A 22142-nucleotide genomic window follows, 5' to 3' on the forward strand; every position below is an offset into this window, starting at 1 on the left:
CCTGGCAGGCTACAGTCCATGGGGCTGAAAAGAGTTGGACACAACTGAGTGCACATGCACAAGCATCTTGTAGTTGGGTAAATTGTCTCACGTGATCAGCAGTCTGGGTGGGATTTGTTAATACTGCTTCGTAGAAGGTGGTTGACAAAGGTCTTAGTTCTTTTGGGATTTGATAGTGCTAAGTAAAGAACTTGTTGACATGTTTTGTGCGTTTCCTCACCCTGATAAAGAAATGGTGGAAAATTGCAAGTTAAACTAGTCTTAAATACAGCTGAATTCCATCACATCAGCATTCTCAGAGGAGATGGCGCCAAACATGGCACCACACCCAGAATCAGCCAGGCACACCCAATTAGAGAGTCTAAATCAAGAATTTAGTGGAGAGGTTGTGACTCATCCCAGGATCTTGGAGAAAAAAGCTGACATTAAGCTCTCAGGAGGAAACTCAGGAAAAGAATGGGATTCTTGCTCATTTGCTGGTGGTAGCATCAAGGACAGTCTTGATACTCCTGAAGGATGTATGTTAAGAATCTGCAGCTTCAGAACACTGCTAAATGTTGATGCAGGGTAGTTTCCTGGGCTCATGCATGGGCTAAATGACTAGCCTTCACACTTATGTTAATACCGACTCATGTCCATCTGGTTGGTGATGCCATCCAACCATCTCATCCTCTGTTGGCCCCTTCTCCTCCTGCCTTCAGTCTTTCCCAGCATCACGGTCTTTTCCAATGCGTCAGTTCTTTGCATCAGGTGGCCAAAGTATTGGAGTTTCAGCTTCAGCAACCGTCCTTCCAATGAATATTCAGGACTGATTTCCTTTAAGATTGACTGGTTTGATCTCCGTGCAGTCCAAGGGACTCTCAAGAATCTTCTCCAACACCACAGTTCAAAAGCATCAATTCTTCCACATTATCTACCCCAAATTTCTCTTTCTTTTCCCAGTCACATGTTATGATTACATGCCCTTGGTCCTTGGAAGTTAGATGTGGCCATGTGAGTTGCTTTGACCTGTGTTGTGTGAGCTGAAGTCATCTTAGTCTCTGCCACAGTGACCTGTAGCTCTCTGATAAGGCTGTGGGCCAAATATGGTCTGTTGTCTGTATTTTTAAATAAAGTTTTATTGGAACATGCTGCTGCTACTGCTGCTAAGTCGCTTCAGTTGTGTCTGACTCTGTGCGACCCCATAGACTGCGGCCCACCAGGGTCCCCCATCCCTGGGATTCTCCAGGCAAGAACACTGGAGTGGGTTGCCATTTCCTTCTCCAATGCATGAAAGGGAAAAGTGAAAGGGAACTCGCTCAGTCGTGTCAGACTCTTCGCAACCCCATGGTCTGCACCCTACCAGGCTCCTCCGTCCATGGGATTTTCCAGGCAAGAGTACTGGAGTGGGGTGCCATTGCCTTCTCCATTATTGGAACATAGCCATACTTATTTGTTTATGTATTATCTGTGGCCACTTTTGCACTACAATAGCAAAGTTAAATGGTTGTTATAGAGACCGTATGGCCTATAAAGCTGAATATATTTACTATATGGCCATTTACAGAAAAGTTTTGTTGACAGCTTTTCTGGATGTTGGCTCCTTCTTAGAATGAGGACTTTGTAGAGCAGAGACTCCTACTGACCCACAGTGGAGATATGCATATGCCATCAACAAGAAATAAATCTTTATTCTTTTAAGTCACTGATATTTGGGAGTTGTTTGTTATAGTGGTGTAATCCAGCCTGTCTGACAGTTGGGCTCTTATAGGAAAAATGTTTCAGTGGTTCAGAGAGGAGGAACCCTTATGGATAGTAGCAATGTGGAACAAAGATGGATAGCAGTGTTATGGTAATGTTGTAAAACTGTGAGACTGTTAAGCTCAACTGTTTAGATTTTGTTTAGAATCCTCAGTATGGAATCAAGACTTATGATTTTTTTCAATGGACAGAAGAATAGTATGGTGGGAACTTTATGGTAAAAAGCTTAATCTGCGAATAGTTATCAAAAGGTTGGGAGCATTTGTTGAATCAGGAATTTGATCTATGTAAAACGAATGTTCCTGCAAACTGGACTGACAGTGGTTTAAATGGAGTTTTTTTTCTTTTTAATTTAACAATTTGCAGTGACTTAGTTTCTTGTCCTGTTTAATGCTTAATAGCAATCTCAGATTTTCTGAAATTTGAGCTGTTACACAAGTGAGGAATCCTCACTGTAAAGAGAATTGTGATAATTGAGGGCAAGTTTTTAAAAAAATTTTTCTTCCCTTTTTCTTTGATTTCCTCTTTTTTAGATAAAGCAAAACATCAAATACTGCCATCAACTCAGTGAACTTGGTGTCACTACCTAACTTGGTGTCAGGTAGCCAAAGGGAGTTTAAATGGAAAAACAGTCACTTTAGAGTTAGATCTTACTGCATCTCCTGTAACTTCATCTGCTGTATATCTGCTGAAGGAAACCTTCATCAATTTGCCATGTTACATGAATACAGCTCAAGGCTGATGAGTCTAGCTAATGGTTTGTCAATTTGGTTTTTCTCAAAGAACCAGCTTTTAGTTTTATTGATCTTTTCTATTGTCTCCTTCATTTCTTTTTCATTTATTTCTGCTGTGATCATTATGATTTGTTTCCTTCTACTGTGGGTTTTTTTTTGTTCTTTTTCTAGTTTCTTTAGGTGTAAGGTTAGGTTGTTTATCTGTCTCTTGTTTCTTGAGGTAGGCTTGTATTGTATAAAACTTCCCTCTGCATTGCTTTTGCTGCATTCACAGGTTTTGAGTTGTTGTGTTTTCATTGTCATTTGTTTCTATGCATATTTTGATTTCCTTTTTGATTTTTTCAGTGATCTGTTGGTTATTCAGAAGCATGTTGTTTAGTCTCCATGTATTTGTTTTTCATAGTTCTTTTTTTTTTTTTTCGTGTAGTTGGTGTCTAATCTAGGTCAGAGATTATGCGTTGTGGTCAGAGAAGATGCTTGAAATGATTTTACTTTCTAAAGATTTACCAAGGCGTGATTTGTGGCCCAAGATGTGATCTATCCTAGAAAATGTTCCATGTGCACTTGAGAAAAAAGTGAAGTCTATTGTCGTTGGATGAAGTGTGCTGTAGATATCAGTTAGGTCCAACAGGTCCAATGTATTATTTAAAACCTGTGTTTCCTTAATAATTTTCTGTTCAGATGATCTGTCTGTTGGTATGAGTGGGGTATTAAAGTCCCCCACTATTACTCTGTTACTGTGCAGTTCAGTCACTCAGTTGTGTCTGACTCTTTTTGACCCCATGGACTGCAATACGCCAGGTTTCCCTGTCCATTACCAACTCACAGGCTTGCTCAAACTCATGTACATGGAGTTGGTGATGCCATCCAACCATTTCATTCTCTGTTGTCCCCTTCTCCTCCTGTCTTTAATCTTTCCCAGCATCAGGTCTTTTCCAATGAGTCAGTTCTTTGCATCAGGGGGCCAGAGTGTTCGAGTTTCAGCTTCAGCATCTGTCATTCCAATGAATATTCAGGATTGATTTCCTTTAGGATTGACTGGTTTGATTTCCTTGCAGCCCAAGGGACTCTCAAGAGTCTTCTCCAACACCACAGTTCAAAAGCATCAATTCTTTGGCACTCAGCTTTCTTTATAGTCCAACTCTCACATCCATACATGACTACTGGAAAAACCACAGCTTTGACTATATGGACCTTTGTTGGCAAAGTAATGTCTCTGGTTTTTAATATGCTGTCTAGGTTGGTCATAGCTTTTCTTCCAAGAAGCAAGCGTCTTTTAATTTCATGGCTGCAGTCACCATCTGCAGTGATTTTGAAGCCCCTAAAATAAAGTCTGTCACTGTTGCCATTGTTGCCCATCTATTTGCCATGAAATGGTGGGACTGGATGCCATGATCTTAGTTTTCTGAATGTTGAATTTTAAGCCAACTTTTTCACTCTCCTCTTTCACTAAAGAGGCTCTTTAGTTCTTCACTTTCTGCCATAAGGGTGGTGTCATCTGCATATCTGAGGTTATTGCTATTTCTCCTGGCAGTCTTGATTCCAGCTTGTGCTTCATCCAGCCCAGCATTTCACATGATATACTTGGCATATAAGTTAAATAAGCAGGGTGACAATATACAGCCTTGATTACTCCTTTCCTGATTTAGAACCAGTCTGTTGTTCCATGTCCAGTTCTAACTGTTGCTTCTTGACCTGCATACAGATTTCTCAGGAGAAGGTCAGGTGGTCTGATATTCCCATCTCTTTAAGAATTTTCCACATGATCATGACGGATATTTGGGTGTTGTTCATAATCTGCTTTAGTTCAAGGAGCCAGTCATACCACATGCTGGCCCAGGTAGAGCCACAAGCAACAGGGTTAGTCTGGGGAGGAACAAGTGAGAGGGTAACAGATAGGAAGGCTGGAGACCCCCAAACAGAGGAAATAGGCTGCAAGTGTCAGATATTTTTATCTCTCTCTTAAGCAGCAGGAGGAAGCAAACTACAAGTGTCAGATCTTTTTTCCCTTTCATATACAAAATTAAAAGGAGATTTCTTTTAAAATTCTGTGCTGCCATGACGACACTTGGTTCCACCTGAGCTTAACTTTTCTCAAACCTTGAGCTAACCAATGCATTTTTCTTACATAAGTATTTTTCTTAAGCTATGTTAATGAACTATGTATTTACCCTAGACTCTGTCTTTCTTCAAGTCAATTCCACCTAAGACTCAGAACTGATAATGGCTCAACAAACCAATATGTTTTACTGATACAGTTGTTCTTCAGTGTATTTTAATAAGACTATGTATTTGCTTGGAAACCTGCCCTTCTTCAAGATTCATGTCAATTGTTTTATGGCCTGTGATGACTCACCTTGTGCCAGTGTTATCTCAAAATGCATGTTGTGGGTGAGGGGCCTGGTGCCACTCTCTGAGTTTGGAGACATTTCCTTTCTCTAATTAGCAGCCTGCTAGTAGGTATATAGCATGGCCCCACCCATCAGAACAAGACCCAGTTTCCCCACAGTCAATTTCTCCCATCAGGAAGCTTCTATAAGACTCTTATCCTTCTCCTTATCCTTATCAGAGGGCAGACAGAATGAAAACCACAATCACAGAAAACTGATCACATGGACTACAGCCTTGTCTAACTCAATGAAACTATGAGCCATGCCGTGTAGGACCACCCAAGACGGATGGGTCGTAGTGGAGAGTTCTGACAAAAAGTGGTCCACTGGAGAAGGGAATGGCAAACCACTTCAGTATTTTTGCCTTGAGGACCCCATGAACAGTATGAAAAGGCAAAAAGATAGGACACAGAGAGATGAATTCCCCAGGTCAGTAGGTGCCCAATATACTACTGGAGATCAGTGGAGAAATAACTCCAGAAAGAATGAAGAGATAGAGCCAGAACAAAAACAACACCCAGTTGTGGATGTGACTGATGATGGAAGTACAGTGTGATGTTGTAAAGAACAATATTGCATAGGAACCTGGAATGTTAGATCCATGAATCAAGGTTAAGTTGGAAGTGGTCAAACAGGAGATGGCAGGAATGAATAATGACATTTTAGGAATCAGTGAACTAAAATGGACTGGAATGGGCGAATTTAACTCAGATGACCATTATATCTACTACTGTGGGCAAGAATCCCTTAGAAGAAATGGAGTAGCCCTCTTGGTCAACAAAAGAGTCCGAAATGCAGTACTTGGATGCAATCTCAAGACACAGAGTGATCTCTGTTCATTCCCAAGGCAAACCATTCAATATCACATTAATCCATGTCTATGCCCTGACCAGTAATGCTGAAGAAGCTGAACAGTTCTATGAATACCTACAAGACTCTCTAGAACTAAAACCCAAAAGAGATGTTCTTTTCATTATAGGGGACTGAAATGCAAAAGTAGGAAGTCAAGAGATACCTGGAGTAACAGGCAAATTTGGCCTTGAAGTACAGAATGAAGCAGGGCACAGGCTAACAGAGTTTTACCAAGAGAATGCACTGGTCATAGCAAACACCCTCTTCCAACAACACAAGAGAAGACTCTATACATGGACATCACCAGATGGTCAGTACCGAAATCAGACTGATTATATTCTTTGCAGCCAAAGATGGAGAAGCTCTATACAGTAATCAGAAACAAGACTGGGAGCTGACTGTGGCTCAGATCATGAGCTCCTTATTGCCAAATTCAGACTTAAATCGAAGAAAGTAGGGAAAACCACTAGACCATTTAGTTATGACCTAAATCAAATCCCTTATAATTATACAGTGGAAGTGACAAATAGATTCAAGGAATTAGATCTGATAGAGTGCCTGAAGAACTATGGATGGAGGTTCGTGACGTTGTACAGGAGGCAGCGATCAAGACCATCCCCAAGAAAAAGAAATGCAAAAAGGCAAAATGGCTCTGAGGAGGCCTTACAAATAGCTGTGAAAAGAAGAGAAGCTAAAGGCAAAGGAGAAAAGGAAAGCTATACCCATTTGAATGCAGAGTTCCAAAGAATAGCAAGGAGAGATAAGAAAGCCTTCTTCAGTGATCAGTGCAAAGAAATAGAGGAAAACAATAGAATGGGAAAAACTAGAGATCTCTTCAAGAAAATAAGAAATACTAAGGGAACATTTCATGCAAAGATGGGTACAATAAAGGACAGAAATGGTATGATCTAACAGAAGCAGAGGATATTAAGAAGAGGTGGCAATAGACAGAAGAACTATACAAAAAAGATCTTCATGATCCAGATAACCACGATGGTGTGATCACTCGCTAAGAGCCAGACATCCTGGCACATGAATTCAAGTGGGCCTTAGGAAGCATCACTATGAACAAAGCTAGTGGAGGTGATGGAATTCCAGTTGAGCTATTTCAAATCCTAAAAGATGATGCTGTGAAAGTGCCGCATTCAATATGCCAGCAAATGTGGAAAACTCAGCAGTGGCAACAGGACTGGAAAGGTCAGTTTTCATTCCAATCCCAAAGAAGTAAGTAAGTAAGTGAAGTCACTCAGTCGTGTCTGACTCTTTGTGACCCCATGGACTGTAGCCTACCAGGCTTCTCCGTCCATGGGATTCTCCAGGCAAGAATACTGGAGTGGGTTACCATTTCCTTCTCCAGGGGATCTTCCCAACCCAGGGATCGAACCCGGGTCTTCCGCATTGGAGGCAGACACTTTAACCTCTGAGCCACCAGGGAAGATAATCCCAAAGAAAGGCAATACCAAAGAATGGCCAAAGAATGTTCAAACTACTGCACAATTGTACTCATCTCACATGCTAGCAAAGTAATGCTCAAAATTCTCCAAGCCAGGCTTCAACATTATGTGAACTGTGAACATCCAGATGTTCAAGCTGGATTTAGAAAAGGCACAGGAGCCAGAGATCAAATTACCAACATCCATTGGATCATCAAAAAAAGCAAGAGAGTTCCAGAAAAACATTTACTTCTGCTTTATTGACTACGCCAAAGCCTTTGTCTGTGTGGATCACAGCAAACTGTGTTACTGTCCGTTTTCCCTTTAGTAGTTGTTAGCATTTGCCTTATGTATTGAGGTGCTCCTATTTTGGGTGCATATATATTTATAATTGTTATATCTTCTTGGATTAATCCCTTGATCGTTACGTAGTGTTCTTCTTTGTCTCTTATAATGGTCTTTATTTCAAAGTCTATTTTATCTGATATGAGTATTGCTACTTCAGCGTTCTTTTGGTTTCCATTCACATGGAATATCTTTTTCTAGCCTCTCACTTTCAGTATATATGTGTCCCTAGGTCTGAGTTGGGTTTTTTGTAGACAGCACATATGGGGTCTTGTTTTTGTATCCATTTAGCCAATATGTATCCTTTGGTTGGAGCATTTAGCCCATTTACATTTAAGGTAATTATTCGTATATGATCTTGTTATCATTTACTCTGTTGTTTTGGGTTTGCTTTTGTAGGCCTGTTCTTTTTGTGTTTCCTGTCTAGAGAAGATCCTTTAGTGTTTGTTGAAGAGCTGGTCTGGTGGTGCTGAATTCTCTTAATTTTGCTTATCTGTAAAGCAAATTTGATTTCTCCTTTGAATCTAAATGAGATCCTTACTGGATAGTAATCTTGGTTGTAGGTTTTTCCTTTTCATCACTTTAAGTATTTCTTGCCGTTCCCTTCTGACCTGTAGAGTTTCTGTTGAAAGATCAGCTGTTAGCTTTATGGGGGATCCCCTCACATGTTATTTGTTGCTTTTAATATTTGTTTTTTTGTGTTTCATTTTCGTTAATTTAATTAATTGTGTTAATATTTATCTTGGCATGTTTCTCCTCGGGTTTATCCTGTATGAGGCTCTCTGGGCTTCCTAGACTTAGGTGGCTATTTCCTTTCCCATTTTAGGGCAACTTTCAACTATAATATCCTCAAATATTTTCTCATGGCTTTTCTTTTTGCCTTCTTCTTCTGGGACCCCTATGATTCGAATGTTGTTATGCTTAATGTTGTCCCATTTTATTGTTCAGTTGCTCAGTCATGTCTGACTCTTTGCCACCCCATGGACTGCTGCACACTGGGATTCCCTGTCCTTCACCATGAGGTGAGCTCTGTTGTCCAATAGCTCTTCTCATTACTTTTTATTCCTTTTTCTTTATTATGTTCTGTTTTAGTTATTTCCACCATTATATCTTCCAGCTCTCATCCATTCTTCTGCCTCAGATACTCTACTGTTAGTTCCTTCCAGTGTATTTTTAATCTCAGTTATTGCATTGTTAATTGTTTATTCTTTAATTCTTCAAGGTCTTTGTTAAATATTTCTTGCATCTTCTCAATTCATGCCTCTGGTCTATTTATTTGTGCCTCCAGTTTATTTTCAAGGTTTTAGATCATATTTACTATCATTACTCTGAAATCTTTTTCAGGTAGATTGTTTCCTCTTCATTTGTTTGGTCTTGTGGGTTTTTATTAAGGTGTTAATCATTCCTTTTCTCTTGGGTCTAATATTTTAATAATGTATTTCACATAGACCATTTCTTTAACAGAAATTAATAGTATAGAAATTCTTTTTTACATATTTATTGATTATGAAAATAATACATACTTAAATTGCTTGGGATTCTGATTGCAAGCGATAGAAATATGTGAATTAACTTTAGCAAAACAGTTCAGTTTATTAGCTTCCTTTGAGTAGGCATCTGAAGACACAGGGTGAAGCTGGTATTATGTAAGACTGCAACAAGGGACCCTTGTGTTTTTTTTACTGACAATGTGTTTTACATTTTTAGGAAATGTTTTCAATGTAGTTGAAAAATACATGTACAAAAATGTACATTTAGAAATTATATATATATATATATATATATATATACATACATGGGTTTCCCTGGTGGCTCAGATGGTAAAGAATCCGCCTGCAGTGTTGGAGACCTGGGTTCAATCCCTGGGTTGGCAAGATCCCCTGGAGGAGGGCATGACAATCCATTCTAATATTTTTGCTATGAATAGAGGAGCCTGGTGGGCTGCAGTCCATAGAGTCGCAAAGAGTCGGACACGACTGGGCAATTAAGCACAGCACAACACGTACGTGTTTTTATATAACTTGTATATTTATAATGTTATGTTTATTTTGTCATGGAACAGCAAGTTGTAATCTGTACATTTCATGTATGTATATTATATATATATATTTTTAATGGGTGGATAGAGAAATAACTGAGTGTGGGATTCTGTATCAGTATACGTATACCTTATCATGGCTCTGTGACTTGGCAAATAATTTGTCTTATCTGTGAGTCTTTGTATGTAAAAATGAAGATAATAGTATTCTCTATCATGGGGTGGCTTTGAGGTTAACAAGATAATAAAGAGTGTTTAGAAGCATCCTTTATAAGTAGTGAACATGGGCTAAATGTTAGTTATTATAAATGCTGTAATATTTATATTACACTTTTGTTGTTGTTGTTCAGTCACTAAGTCATGACTGATTCTTTCTGACCCCATGGACTCCAGCATGCCAGGCTTCCCTGTCCTTCACTATCTTCCAGAGTTTGCTCAAATTCATGTTCATTGAGTCAGTGATGCTGTTTTATCCTCTGCTACCGTCTTCTCCTTTTGCTTTCAGTCTTTCCCAGCATCAGGTTCTTTTCTGATGAGTTGGCTCTTCACATCACCTATCCAAAGTATTGGAGCTTCAGCTTCAGCATCAGCCCTTCCAATGAGTATTCAGGACTTATTTCCTTTAGGATTGACTGGTTTGATCTCCTTGTGGTCCAAGGGACTCAAGAGTCTTCTCCAGCATCACAACTTGAAAGCTTCAATTCTTCGGCATCCAGTCTTCTTTATGGACCGACTCTCACATCTGTACATGACTACTGGAAATACCTTAGCTTTGACTATATAGACTTTTGTCTGCAAAGTGATATCTTTGCTTTTTAATATGCTGTCTAGGTGTGTCATAACTTTTCCATGGGTTGGAAAACTCAACAGTGGCCATAGGACTAGAAAGGATCAGTTTTCATTCCAATCTCAAGGAAAGACAATGCTAAAGAATGTTCACATTACCATACAGTTGCACTCATTCCATGCACTAGCAAGGTTATGCTAAAAATCCTTCAAGCTAGCCTTCAGCAGTATGTGAACTGAGAACTTGCAGATGTACAAGCTGGGTTTAGAAAAGGCAGAGAAACTAGAGATTAAATTGCTAACATTCATTGGATCATGAGGAAAGCAAGGGAATTCCAGAAAAACATCTACTTTTGCTTTACTGACTTTGCTAAAGCCCAAGCAAAGAGAAACTAAAGAACCTCTTGATGTAAGTGAAAGAGGAGAGTGGAAAACCTGGCTTAAAACTCAACATTCAAAAAACAATCATGGATCCAGTCCCATCACTTCATGGCAAATAGATGGGGAAACAATGGAAAAACAGTGACAGACTTAATTTTCTTGGACTCTAAAATCACTGCAGATGGTGACTGCAGCCATGAAATTAAAAGACGTTTGCTCCTTAGAAGAAAAGCTGTGACCAACCTAGACAGCATATTAAAAAGCAGAGACATTATTTTGCTAACAAAGGTCCCTGTAGTCAAAGCTATGGTTTTTCCAGTAGTCATGTATGGATGTGAGAGTTGGACTAAAAAGAAAGCTGAGTGCCAAAGAATTGATGCTTTTGAACTGTGGTGTTGGAGAAGACTCTTGAGATCACTTGGACTCCAAGGAGATCAAACCAGTCCATCCTAAAGGAAACCGATTCTGAATATTCATTGGAAAAACTGATGCTGAAACTGCAGCTCCAGTACTCTGGGCACCAGATGTGAAGAATTGACTCATTGGAAAAGACCCTGATGCTGGGAAAGATTGAAGGTAGGAGAAGAAGGGAATGACAGAAGATGAGATGGTTGGATGGCATCACCAACTTGATGAACATGAGTTTGAACAAGCTCCGGGAGTTGGACAGGGAAGCCTGGAGTGGTGCAACCTATGGGGTCACAAAGAGTCAGACGTGGCTGAGTAGCTGAACTGAACTTGACTGTATGGATCACAACAAACTGGAAAATTCTTAAAGAATTGGAAGTGCCAGACCACCTTACCTGTATCCTAAGAAATCTGTATATGGGTCCAGAAGCAACAGTTAGAACTTTACATGTAACAACTGACTGGTTCCAAATTGGGAAAGGAGTACGGCAAGGCTGTATATTGTCACCCTGCTTATTTAACTATTATGCAGAGTACATCATGTGAAATTCCAGAGTGGATGAATTCCACCTGAAATTGAGATATCAACAATCTCAGATATACAGATGATATCACTCTAATGGCAGAAAGTGAGAAGGAACTAAGGAGCCTTTTGATGAAGGTGAAAGAGGAGAGTGAAAAAGCTGGCTTGAACCTCAGTATTCAGGAAACTAAGATCATGATATCCAGCCCCATTATTTCATGGCAAATAGAAATAATTTGCCATGAAAATTACATCCATACATCATGTATGGATGTGAGAGTTGTTCCATAAAGAGGTCTGGGTGCTGAAGAATTGGTGCTTTTGAATTGTGGTGCTCAAGAAAACTCTTGTATTCCTTGGAGTGCAAGGAGATCAAACCAGTCATTCCTAAAGGAAATAAACCCCGAATATTCATTGGAAGGATTGATGCTGAAACTGAAGCTCGAATACTTTGGATAGGTAATGTGAAGAGCCAACTCATCAGAAAAGAACCTGATGCTGGGAAAGATTGAAAGCTAAAGAAGAAAAGGGCGACAGGGGATGAGATGGTTAGATAGCATCACTGACTCAATGGACATGAATTTGAACAAACTCTGGGAGATAGTGTTGTACAAAGGAGCCTGGCATGCTGCAGTGCATGGGGTCTCAAAAAGTGGGACACAGCATACAACTGGATAACAACAATGGGATTGCCTGATGGCTCAGTGGTAAAGAATTTGCCTGCTAAGCAGGACACCCAGGTTCAATCCCTGGGTTGGAAAGATGCACTGGAGAAGGAAATCGCAACCCACTCCAGTATTCTTGCCTATAGAATTCCATGATCAGAGGAGCCTGGTGGGCTATAGTTCATGGGATTGCAAAAGGGTCTGACACTACTGAGCAAGTCAACAACAACGATGGATAGATACATATGGATTTTGTACTGTGCTTTTTTCACTCTTCTGTTTGTTTTCTTTGTTATATTTTTGAACTTTTAACACCTTTTGGAAAACTCATAAGCCTAAACGAGAGAATATTTGGAGTTCCTTGGTGATCTTAACTTTCCTCTGAAACATGGCATTTTGGGAAAAACTACTTGAGCATGCTAGCCTTTAACCCAGAGGTGTGATGTTTTCAGAAGGAATGGGAGATGACTAACACCAAATCTTAGTCATGATTTATGGTTGTTGCTTTAATGTGTCAATTATCAAGATCAGTATATCCCTTTCGTGAACTGAAAAGATAATTTTTTGATTTAAAGAGTCGAAAGATCAGCCAGGGACTCTTTACCAGTGATTAAAATGACAGTTTTTCGTTAGTAGTATAAACCATATTGTGATTACATTTTAAGTTTCTGTTTATTTTTGTGTTCTGCAGGATAACCGATTTGTTATTTGCACTACTTATGTGGGATTTATTGTTGCTGCCCGTTTGATATTTTCAGATATGTTCTGTTACCCTCCTAAAGGTTGCTAATACATTTTTTAATGGGACTGAATAGTTGCCGGGGACCAGCCCTGGCTGATCCAGGGTATTCGAAGGAGAGACGGCGTAGGCGAAGATCAGGAAACAATTGCTTAATTAAATGTTAATTAAGGATATAAAGAGTAATAGAATGAGGATAGCTCAGTAAAATTCAGTGAAGAAAAGAGGCTGAAATAAGGATAGCTCAGTGAGGAAATTCAGTGGAGAAAAGAGGCTGAGTAGCTTGGTTTATGCGGGAGACCAATAAAACTTCAAGACAAGAAGTTTGCACCACTTACGTAGGCCGCAGGCGTCCTTCCGTTCTCCCGAAGGAGAGGAGACACTGAGGCCTCCCCGGTCGGATCTTAGAAGCCCAGGCATAATTAGTAAGCATGGCGGGTTCTGCGCTCCAGATGGAGACTCAGCCAGAGTGAGAGAGAGAGCGACATGGGGAGACCAGTATTTCGAGAAACTGATCCCAATTCTTTATTTTCCATGGTCTACTTTTATACACTGAGATGTTATGCAAAAGTCACGTGGGGACAGCAGTCCTGACCTTTATCAAAGTCAGGTGCTTCACACAAATGTATACAGAGGTCTTAGGGGTGTTACATCATCTTCTGGCCAGGGGGGGCCTGCTGACAATTTACGACCCTCTCCTTGTGACAACGGTCAGTCAACCAGGACACTTATTTCTCCAGGGGTGATTATTCTTAAAACAGACACCACCCAAATAAAGTTACATTCCTATAGGGTGATGGTGTAGTGGGTTTTAGTTAAGGAAAGAATTTACTTAGCCTAAGGTCTAATGTGATTAATATCAAAGGTTAATACTTATTTCTTCTATATTCATTAATGTGTGTAAGGGCAGGGGATGTGGAGACTTAGCAACAAACATTGGCTCAACAAATGAAAAACCCTTCACCAATACAATTTCTAATCAGCCCATTATACTTATACTAATAGTTTTCTAACTTCTCTAAAGAACCTGTTTTTAGAGGGTTTAAAGCATCTCGTGCCTCTCACGGTTGGGAGGCTGTGAGCAATCACATGTGGCTGGACGAGCCTGTCAGGCAGGCTAGAGAACCTTCAGAGGAGTTTGTAGGTTAAAACACTCTTGTCACGCCCAAGAGTTTTTATTGACTGGAGCTCTAGGTTAACTCCTTCTCCGAAAGAGGTGGTGGGGGACAGCCCCCTGTAAAGTCAGAGGTGTAGGTGAGAGCACAAAGTAGTAAAGTAGGCAGGCTCTGGTTATGGGGGTAGATACTCGAGGATTTCCAGGGGGACTCCTGAGGCTCGATCCCACCTTTGCGTATGTCGAGCCTCCTTCCTCATGACCTTTGTCATGGGCAGAGTACCTCACTCTGGCCCCCAACAAATAGTGATATAATGAATGTGATTTTTTGAATTGTAATGAATTATGTCAACATTTGGAAGACCTGCAAAACTCAGAGAATGAGTATTCTTCAAATGATCAATGTCCGATATTACATAATCATACATGGGTAAAAGTTTCATTTGAGGTTTAAGATCAATGGATTTTAATCTAAAACTCATCAAGTTTTGAGGTTGTATCATAAATTTGCATATATATATAATATATAAAGTTTCCTGAAAGGCCTTTAAAAATACTTTGTCCTTTTTCCAACTACATTTGTGCAAGGCTGGATTTTCTCTATATACCATAACCAAAACATGACATTTATTATATTTAATGTAGAAGTGGTACAGAGTCCAGATGTCTTCTGTTAAACCAGACATTAAAGATATTTGCACAAATGCAGCACATACTCTTCCAACTATTTTTAAGAATATAAAAATATTCTGTTTTTCCTGAAATGTATTTTTTAACATGTAAATATTGTTGGTTGTTAATATTAAATGAATTAATTAGTATTTTCTAATTTTTAGTTTTAATTTCTAATACAGTAAGTATTGATGTATATAAAATTAATGTAAACAGAAATTATTTAGGGTTATTAAGAATTTTTAATAGTCTGAAGGGCTCTTGTGTTTAAAATGTGGAGAACTGCTAGTTTGGATGAAAGAAAACAGAAGATACATGGCAACTGAATGTAATTCATGGTCCTAGATTGAATACTCTCCAGGAGGAAATGAAACCACTCTAAAGACCATTATTGGAGGACTTGCCTGGTGATCCAGTGGTTAGAAATCTGCCTTCTAATGCAGGGGATGTGAGTTCAATCCTTGTTTGGGGAACTAAGATCCCACATGCCATGTGGCAACTAAGTGTGCGTATGTGTTGCACACCACAAGTAGAGAGAAGCCCATGTACCTGAAGTAATTACTGATGTAGCCAAAAAAAAAAAAGTGGGACCAAGAGATGGAAATGGTCCCCTGATTAAAAAACAACAACAACAAAGATTATTATTGGGACAGATAACAGGATTGGACTATGGACTATGAATTAATTATAATTTTATCAATGTAAATTTCTTGAATTTGATAATTGTGTTGTAGTTAGGTATGAGAGGAAACAGTAGTCTTAAGAGTTTAATACATGCAACATATTCTCAAATGGTTTAGAAAAATAAATATACAAATATACAGGTACATATACCGATGTACATATATGTACATATGTGTAGAAAGAGAAAATGATAAATGAGGCAAAAATGTTACAAATTGGTGAATTCTGTATATGGCTAAATAAGAGTTCTCTATTATTTGTACAATTTGAAAGTATTTCAAAATAGAAATTAAAAACTTATGAAGTAATGTAATGAATCTCTTAGAAGCAGATTTTACAGATTAACTGGTGAGAGTTTTATTGTGCTTGTGAATGACTGAGATTTTGAGCAGTTTATCAGTTCAGTTCATTCGCTCAGTGGTGTCCGACTGTTTGCGACCCCATGGACTGCAGCACGCCAGGCTTCTCTGTCCATCACCAGCTCCCCGAGCTTGCTCAAGCTTATGTCCGCTGAGTCAGTGATGCCATCCAACCATCTCATCCTCTGTCGTCCCCTCTCCTCCTGCCTTCAGTCTTCCAGCATCAGGATCTTTTCCAGTGAGTCAGTTCTTTGCATCAGGCGGCCAAAATATTGGAGCTTCAGCTTCAGCGTCAGTCCTTCCAATGAATATTCAGGACTGATTTCCTTCAGGATTGACTGGTTTGATCTTGCTGAACAGTTGATAACTGGCTATGGCACCCCACTCCAGTACTCTTGACTGGAAAATCCCATGGACAGAGGAGCCTGGTGGGCTGCAATCCATGGGGTCTCTAAGAGACAGACATGACTTCACTTTCACTTTTATGCATTGGAGAAGGAAATGGCAACCCACTCCAGTGCTCTTGCTTGGAGAATCCCAGGGATGGGGCAGCCTGGTTGGGCTGCCGTCTATGGGGTCGCACAGAGTTGGACACGACTGAAGCGATTTAGCAGCAGCAGCAGCATAAACTCCTTTGGAGTTGTCACGGCTTTTCAGAGGACACTCCTTGTGCTCTGCTGCCCCCTAGTGACATTTATGCTCATCAGCATTTTATTGTGCAAGTACAGTAAGTTGGGAATTTATAATAAATCATTGTAGTTATCATTTAAAAGTACTTTAGTAATTTTAATTAAGCAAAGTAACTTTTAAGGGGAGGTTGGGGAAGATACTACCCTGAGGCCGAATCTCATGATCTTTTTTTTTCCTAATTTTTTAAAAACTATATTTTTGTTCTTAGAGTTCCTTTCTATTGTATCCTTAATCCCTCCTCCCTCCCACCTCTCTTTTTTGAAGATAGTATTTATTGGTTCCTCATCTGACAGAGATATCTCTAGGATATAGTGAAGGACAGGGAAGCCTGGTGTGCTGCAGTCCATTGGGTCGCAAAGAGTCAGATGCGACTTAGCGATTGAATAGCAACATCTGACAGAAATAGTAAAACTTCCTGTGTTTTCTTTTCTGTGACCACAGATATTAGTCAATAATATTATCTTAGTGTTTTACTTTATAGCCTTAAAATGTTTAGAATTCTGCTAGCCCATAATCTCTCATTTGCAATTTGAAAGTACCAAAGATTTTGAAATCATTTGTTATTAAAAGCTATCTGAATTTATTTGGTGAGAAAACTTAATGTGAGTTGATATGAGATAGTCTTTCTTTATATTTACCACTTGTGTGAATATTCCTGCATTTTGCTGCAGAGTTACTGATGTGATTGATTAGGGAATGTTTCTTAAGACCTCACTGGGGATGTTATATATAAAGCACGCACTATAATTATTTTTTAAAATCTGCAAAAATCTGAATTATGGAACATTTCTGCTCCAAGGATTTTAGATTAGGGATTGTAGACTTGTATCTGATTTGCTTAGCTTTGACTCCCAGTCACTATGTATTAAGCATCACCAGTTTATACTACTTTCTTTTTTCTCTTTTTTAATTAGTTGTATAATTTTTACATGCTATTTAAAAATTTTTATTGGAGTGTAGTTGACTTACAGTGTTGTGTTATCACATACTATTTTTATATACCATATTTTGTCACTCTTAATCTGATCTTTTTGTCTTAGGGTTGCAGTTAAGTATGTTCCCTCATTACTTCCAGTCTTTTTTGTTGAAGTTTCTCGTGTCATTTAGTTTGGTTGGAGTTTCTTCTCTACCAATTCAGAATGATTCAAACAATAATTTTTGGATTATTAGATTTTCAGAATGACTGCTCTGTAGACTGTATATTCAGAGGACAGTTTCATTGATCTTAAAATTTTGACTCATATGTTGTTTCCCTGAGTATTGACTTCTGGTGTTCAATGTTGTCCGATGGCTGCTGGGTTTTGCTTATATGATTACTGACTGTTTATTTTTTCATTTGATGTCTTTTGGTTCTTCTTTTTCTAATCTACTTCTTATATGAAGTACTTTTCTGAGTACTTCATATTAAGTATTATATGAAGTACTATTCTGAGTACTTTATATAAGTAGAGTTGTGCAGTATTTGTCTTTTTCACTTAGGATAATGTCTTCAGGTTTCACTCGTGTTAGTACGTGTTAGAATTTCCTTCTTTTTAAGGCTGAATAATATTCCATTGTATGTGTACCACATTTTGTTTACCCATTCGTCTGTTGATGAGCACTTGAGTTGCTTCCTGCTTTTGACTCTGGTGAATAATGCTGCTATGAACATAGATGTTTAAATATCTCTTTGAGTCCCTGCTTTCACTTTTTTGGAGTATGTACCGAGAAGTAGAATTGCTGGATTACATAGTAAATTATTTTTAATTTTTTGAGGGACCACTAAAATGTTTTCTGTAGTAGATGTACCATTTTACATTGCCCGCTTTAACTTTCAAGGGGCTTTTTTTTTAAACTTAGTTTTCGGATTTTAAGCTGGCAGTTTATTTTTTGTTTTTAGCACTCTACTGTATCATTCAGTTGTTGTTTGACATGTATTTCCTGTTAAACAGTTAGCTGTTAATGTTGTTCCTTTTATATTTTTTACCATGTTTTTGGTTTTCTGCAGTTTTACTATGAGGTATTGAGGTATAGTTTTCTTTGTGTTTATCCTTTTGGGGTTTGTAGAGCTTGAAACTGTGGACTGATGTCTTTCATTAGTTTTGGGAAACAGTTGACTATGATGTTTTCAATATTACTACCACCCCATTATAAAAAGAGTAGACCTCTTTCTGCAGAGTCACAAATTCAAAACTATTTCTTAGTAACCACTAAGATATTATTTACTTTTTTTACTCACATTTCTGTTGGAGAATATAGTGAAGTATCCGAGAGGCTATATGATATGTGAGGACTATCATTGTTTTAATGGGTAATGTAATATATGCTTGTATATAGTTATATTTAAATTCTTATTCAACTTTAATTTTTAATGTGATAAATGTCAATAAAAATAACCACATATACAAAATTTTTTGGGGACCTTCATATTTTTTAAGAGCATGAAAATATCCTTAAGCCAAATAGTTTGAGAACCGCTGGGATACACATTTTGACTCTTATCTCATACATTTCGTATAGTCTTACATATTTTATGGACTTCCCAGGTGGTGCAAGTGGTAAAGAATCCACCTTGCATCTCCATCTGGAGATTCAAGAGATGCATCCCAGGGTTGGGAAGAACCTTGGAGTAGGAAATGGCAACCCACTCCCATTTTTCTCGCCTGGAAAACTCTATGGACAGAGGAGCCTGGTGGGCTACAGTCCATACGGTCACAAAGAGTTGACACGAATGAGCACACACATGTGTATGTGTTGCATTTTACATATTTTTATTTTCTTCTTTATGCCTTAATCTGAATATTTTCTATTAATTTATCTTCACTAATCTTCTCTTGCTGAAAAACCATTCTATTGGAACTCTTAATTTTAAAAATTACAGTTTTCATTTCTTATTTTTCTCAGTTTTTAAATAACATAGATTTCAATGCTCTGGTGAATTTTCCATCTTTTTATCTGTTTTGTTCATCTTTTTCTTATCATATTACTCATAGACATTTTAAGTCTTTTTCTCATAACTTCCAATATCTAGATCATCTGGATCTTGATTTTCAGTTTTATGGTCTTCCTTGGCATGCCTGGTAATTTTGGACTGAATGGGAATTTAAAATTTTAAAATTTTAAAATTCATGGAGGTTCTGAATAGCCTTCTCTTGCTTAAGGTTAAACTGTCTTCCCCTTACCCCTTTCTAAGGTGGATAGAATGGCAGTGATCTCAATCCAGTCAGGGACAGAACTGTGGCTATCTCTGGTTCAGGACTGCCTTTTGATATAAGTAAGTGTAAGTGAAGTCGCTCAGTCGTGTCCAACTTTTTGCGACCCCATGGACTGTAGCCTACGAGGCTCCTCTGTCCATGGGATTTTCCAGGCAATAGTACTGGAGTGGATTGCCATTTCCTTCTCCAGTGGATCTTCCTGACCCACGGGTTGAACCTGGGTCTCCCGCATTGTAGACAGACGCTTTACCATCTGAGCCACCAGTCTTTCACATATTCTAAAGAGCCTTGAAGTGATGATTAAGTTCCCTTTCTTCAGATGGCGTGAGGTTGAACATTTTTTCATGTGTTTATTAGCCATCTGTATGCCTTCTTTGGAGAAATGTCTGGAACTTCACCTCTTAAGTCTCTAATTTATGTCCCTTCAGTGCCACAAAACTGTCATAAGCTAATTTCTCTACCTCTTCTACTTGATTCCTTTAATGGAAACAGCCTCTTGTTTGCAGATTTGGCAAATATCTTGGGAAAAAGTGAAAAAGAATGTTGGTACACCCCTTCTCATTCTTCCCCTGGTCTCCAGCATTTTGTTCCCTTAATTTCTGGTTGTCTAGCAGCTCTGTAAGTCAGCCAAGAAAGAACATCACAAATACGGTATGCAGAAAGCCTGAACAGGTGTTAGTTCAGATTGGAGCAGGGGAAATGGGGTCATCAAGACAGAGTTTTCCAGAAAAGGGGGGGTTCCAGTAAGAAAGGGATGGTAATCTTAGTATACAACCTGGCTTAACAATAAAGAATATTTATATAAAATAATACAAATATTGTTTATTGCCTTTCAAAGACAAAGTACTGGTAAACCATAAAAGCTGCTTTTGATTCTGGTATAGAATATCTATGTTATCAACTCAGTGTATAATTCATTTCATCATTTGGAAGAAGGTGAGGAAAAGAAACCAAAAGAAAGTAATGGAGAGCTAATGCCTCACTTTGCACAGGTAGGGCGTTGAGATAATCTATAGATAATAATGTAAGAATTAAAAGCTTAAGTACATTATTAAGAAATAAAAGCACAATATTAGGCATAGTATATTAATTACAAAAATCTTTAGAAAAACTAACAGTGGTATATGTATATTGAGGAGGGGAATGTTATGATATGATGAGGTAAATCTGCTCTGATTACAACAGGAAGTAGTCAGTATCTAAGCTGATAAAGGAGCTTCCCGGGTGACTCAGTGATAAAGACTCCACCTACCAATGCAGGAGGCTGCAGGAGTTGTGGGTTTGATCCCTGCATTGGGAAGACCTGCTGGAGGAGGAAATGGCAACCCACTCCAATATTCTTGCCTGGAAAAGTCCATGGACAGAGGAACCTGGTGGGCTACAGTCCGTGGGGTCGCAGAGTCAGACATGACTGAGTGACTGAGCACAAACTGATAAAAAGAAAGTAGTCTTATCATATTTTTTTTTACAGATATGGGTTTACCTCCATAAAATTAAAATCAGAAATTTTAAAAAGCTCAAAGTAATTTCCTCTGGAATATTAGAATGGAAGTCCAAGAAGCCTAAAGATCCTTAAGCAGGATAAACACAGCAACAAAACTATACCAAGACACCATCAAAAGAATCACAATAGCTCAAAAGATGAGAAGGGGAAAATGAAAGTATACTCAGTTAATTACAAAGAAGAAGAGGGAATTATTTATATTAATATAATTACCTATTTGACTAGGTTTAAATTTATTATCTTGCTATAATTCATTTGTCCCATCTGTCCCCCTTTTTTCTCTTTTTTTACTCTCCTTAACTAACTTAGATTAACTGAATACATTTTAGGATTCCAATTTTCTCCAGTATTGTCTTATTCAGTATACCTTTTTATTTTATTTATATGTTTTCATTATTCCTTTAGGGTTTATAACATGCATTTTTACTATTTGCTACTGCCTGAATGTTTTGTATCTCTTTAAAATTCATATGTTGTTATCTTAACCTCCCCTTCAATGTGATGATATTAGGAGGGGAGGTGTTTGGGAGTTAATTAATTCATGAGGAAGTGGTGAGAATGAAATTCTTTTGAATGGGATTTGTACCCTTGTAAGAACAGACATGAAAGCTCTCTCTGTTCTCTGCAATGTGAGGATACAGTGAGAAGATGGTTGTCTGGTAGACCAGGAACCTGGCTCTCACCAAACATTGGATTTACCAGCACCTTGATCTTGGGTCTCAGTCTCCTGAATTGTGAGAAATAATCTTTTATTAAGCCATTCAGTCTATGTAATTTGTTATAGTAGCCTGAACTGATTTAGACAACAAGCTACTTTCACATGATATCATGGCAGTTCATGTATAACACAAACTTGTAATAGTATACTTTCATTTCCACCATTGGCCTTTG

The 22142-nt window shown here is 38.5% G+C and overlaps 1 protein-coding gene and 1 non-coding gene across 6 annotated transcripts in view; one reads left to right on the forward strand and one right to left on the reverse strand.

Annotated features, from left to right (window-relative positions):
- The window catches only part of EXOC6B (exocyst complex component 6B), a 721824-nt gene that overhangs the window by 44159 nt on the left and 655523 nt on the right, over nt 1-22142 (forward strand). The gene's annotated exons all lie outside the window — the stretch shown is intronic.
- TRNAW-CCA (transfer RNA tryptophan (anticodon CCA)) lies at nt 7080-7151 on the reverse strand. The gene has a single exon. It is a non-coding gene; the product is annotated as a tRNA-Trp (tRNA).

This window comes from Bos taurus, chromosome 11, assembly GCF_002263795.3.
Source record: "Bos taurus isolate L1 Dominette 01449 registration number 42190680 breed Hereford chromosome 11, ARS-UCD2.0, whole genome shotgun sequence".
Taxonomy (NCBI): domain Eukaryota; kingdom Metazoa; phylum Chordata; class Mammalia; order Artiodactyla; family Bovidae; genus Bos; species Bos taurus.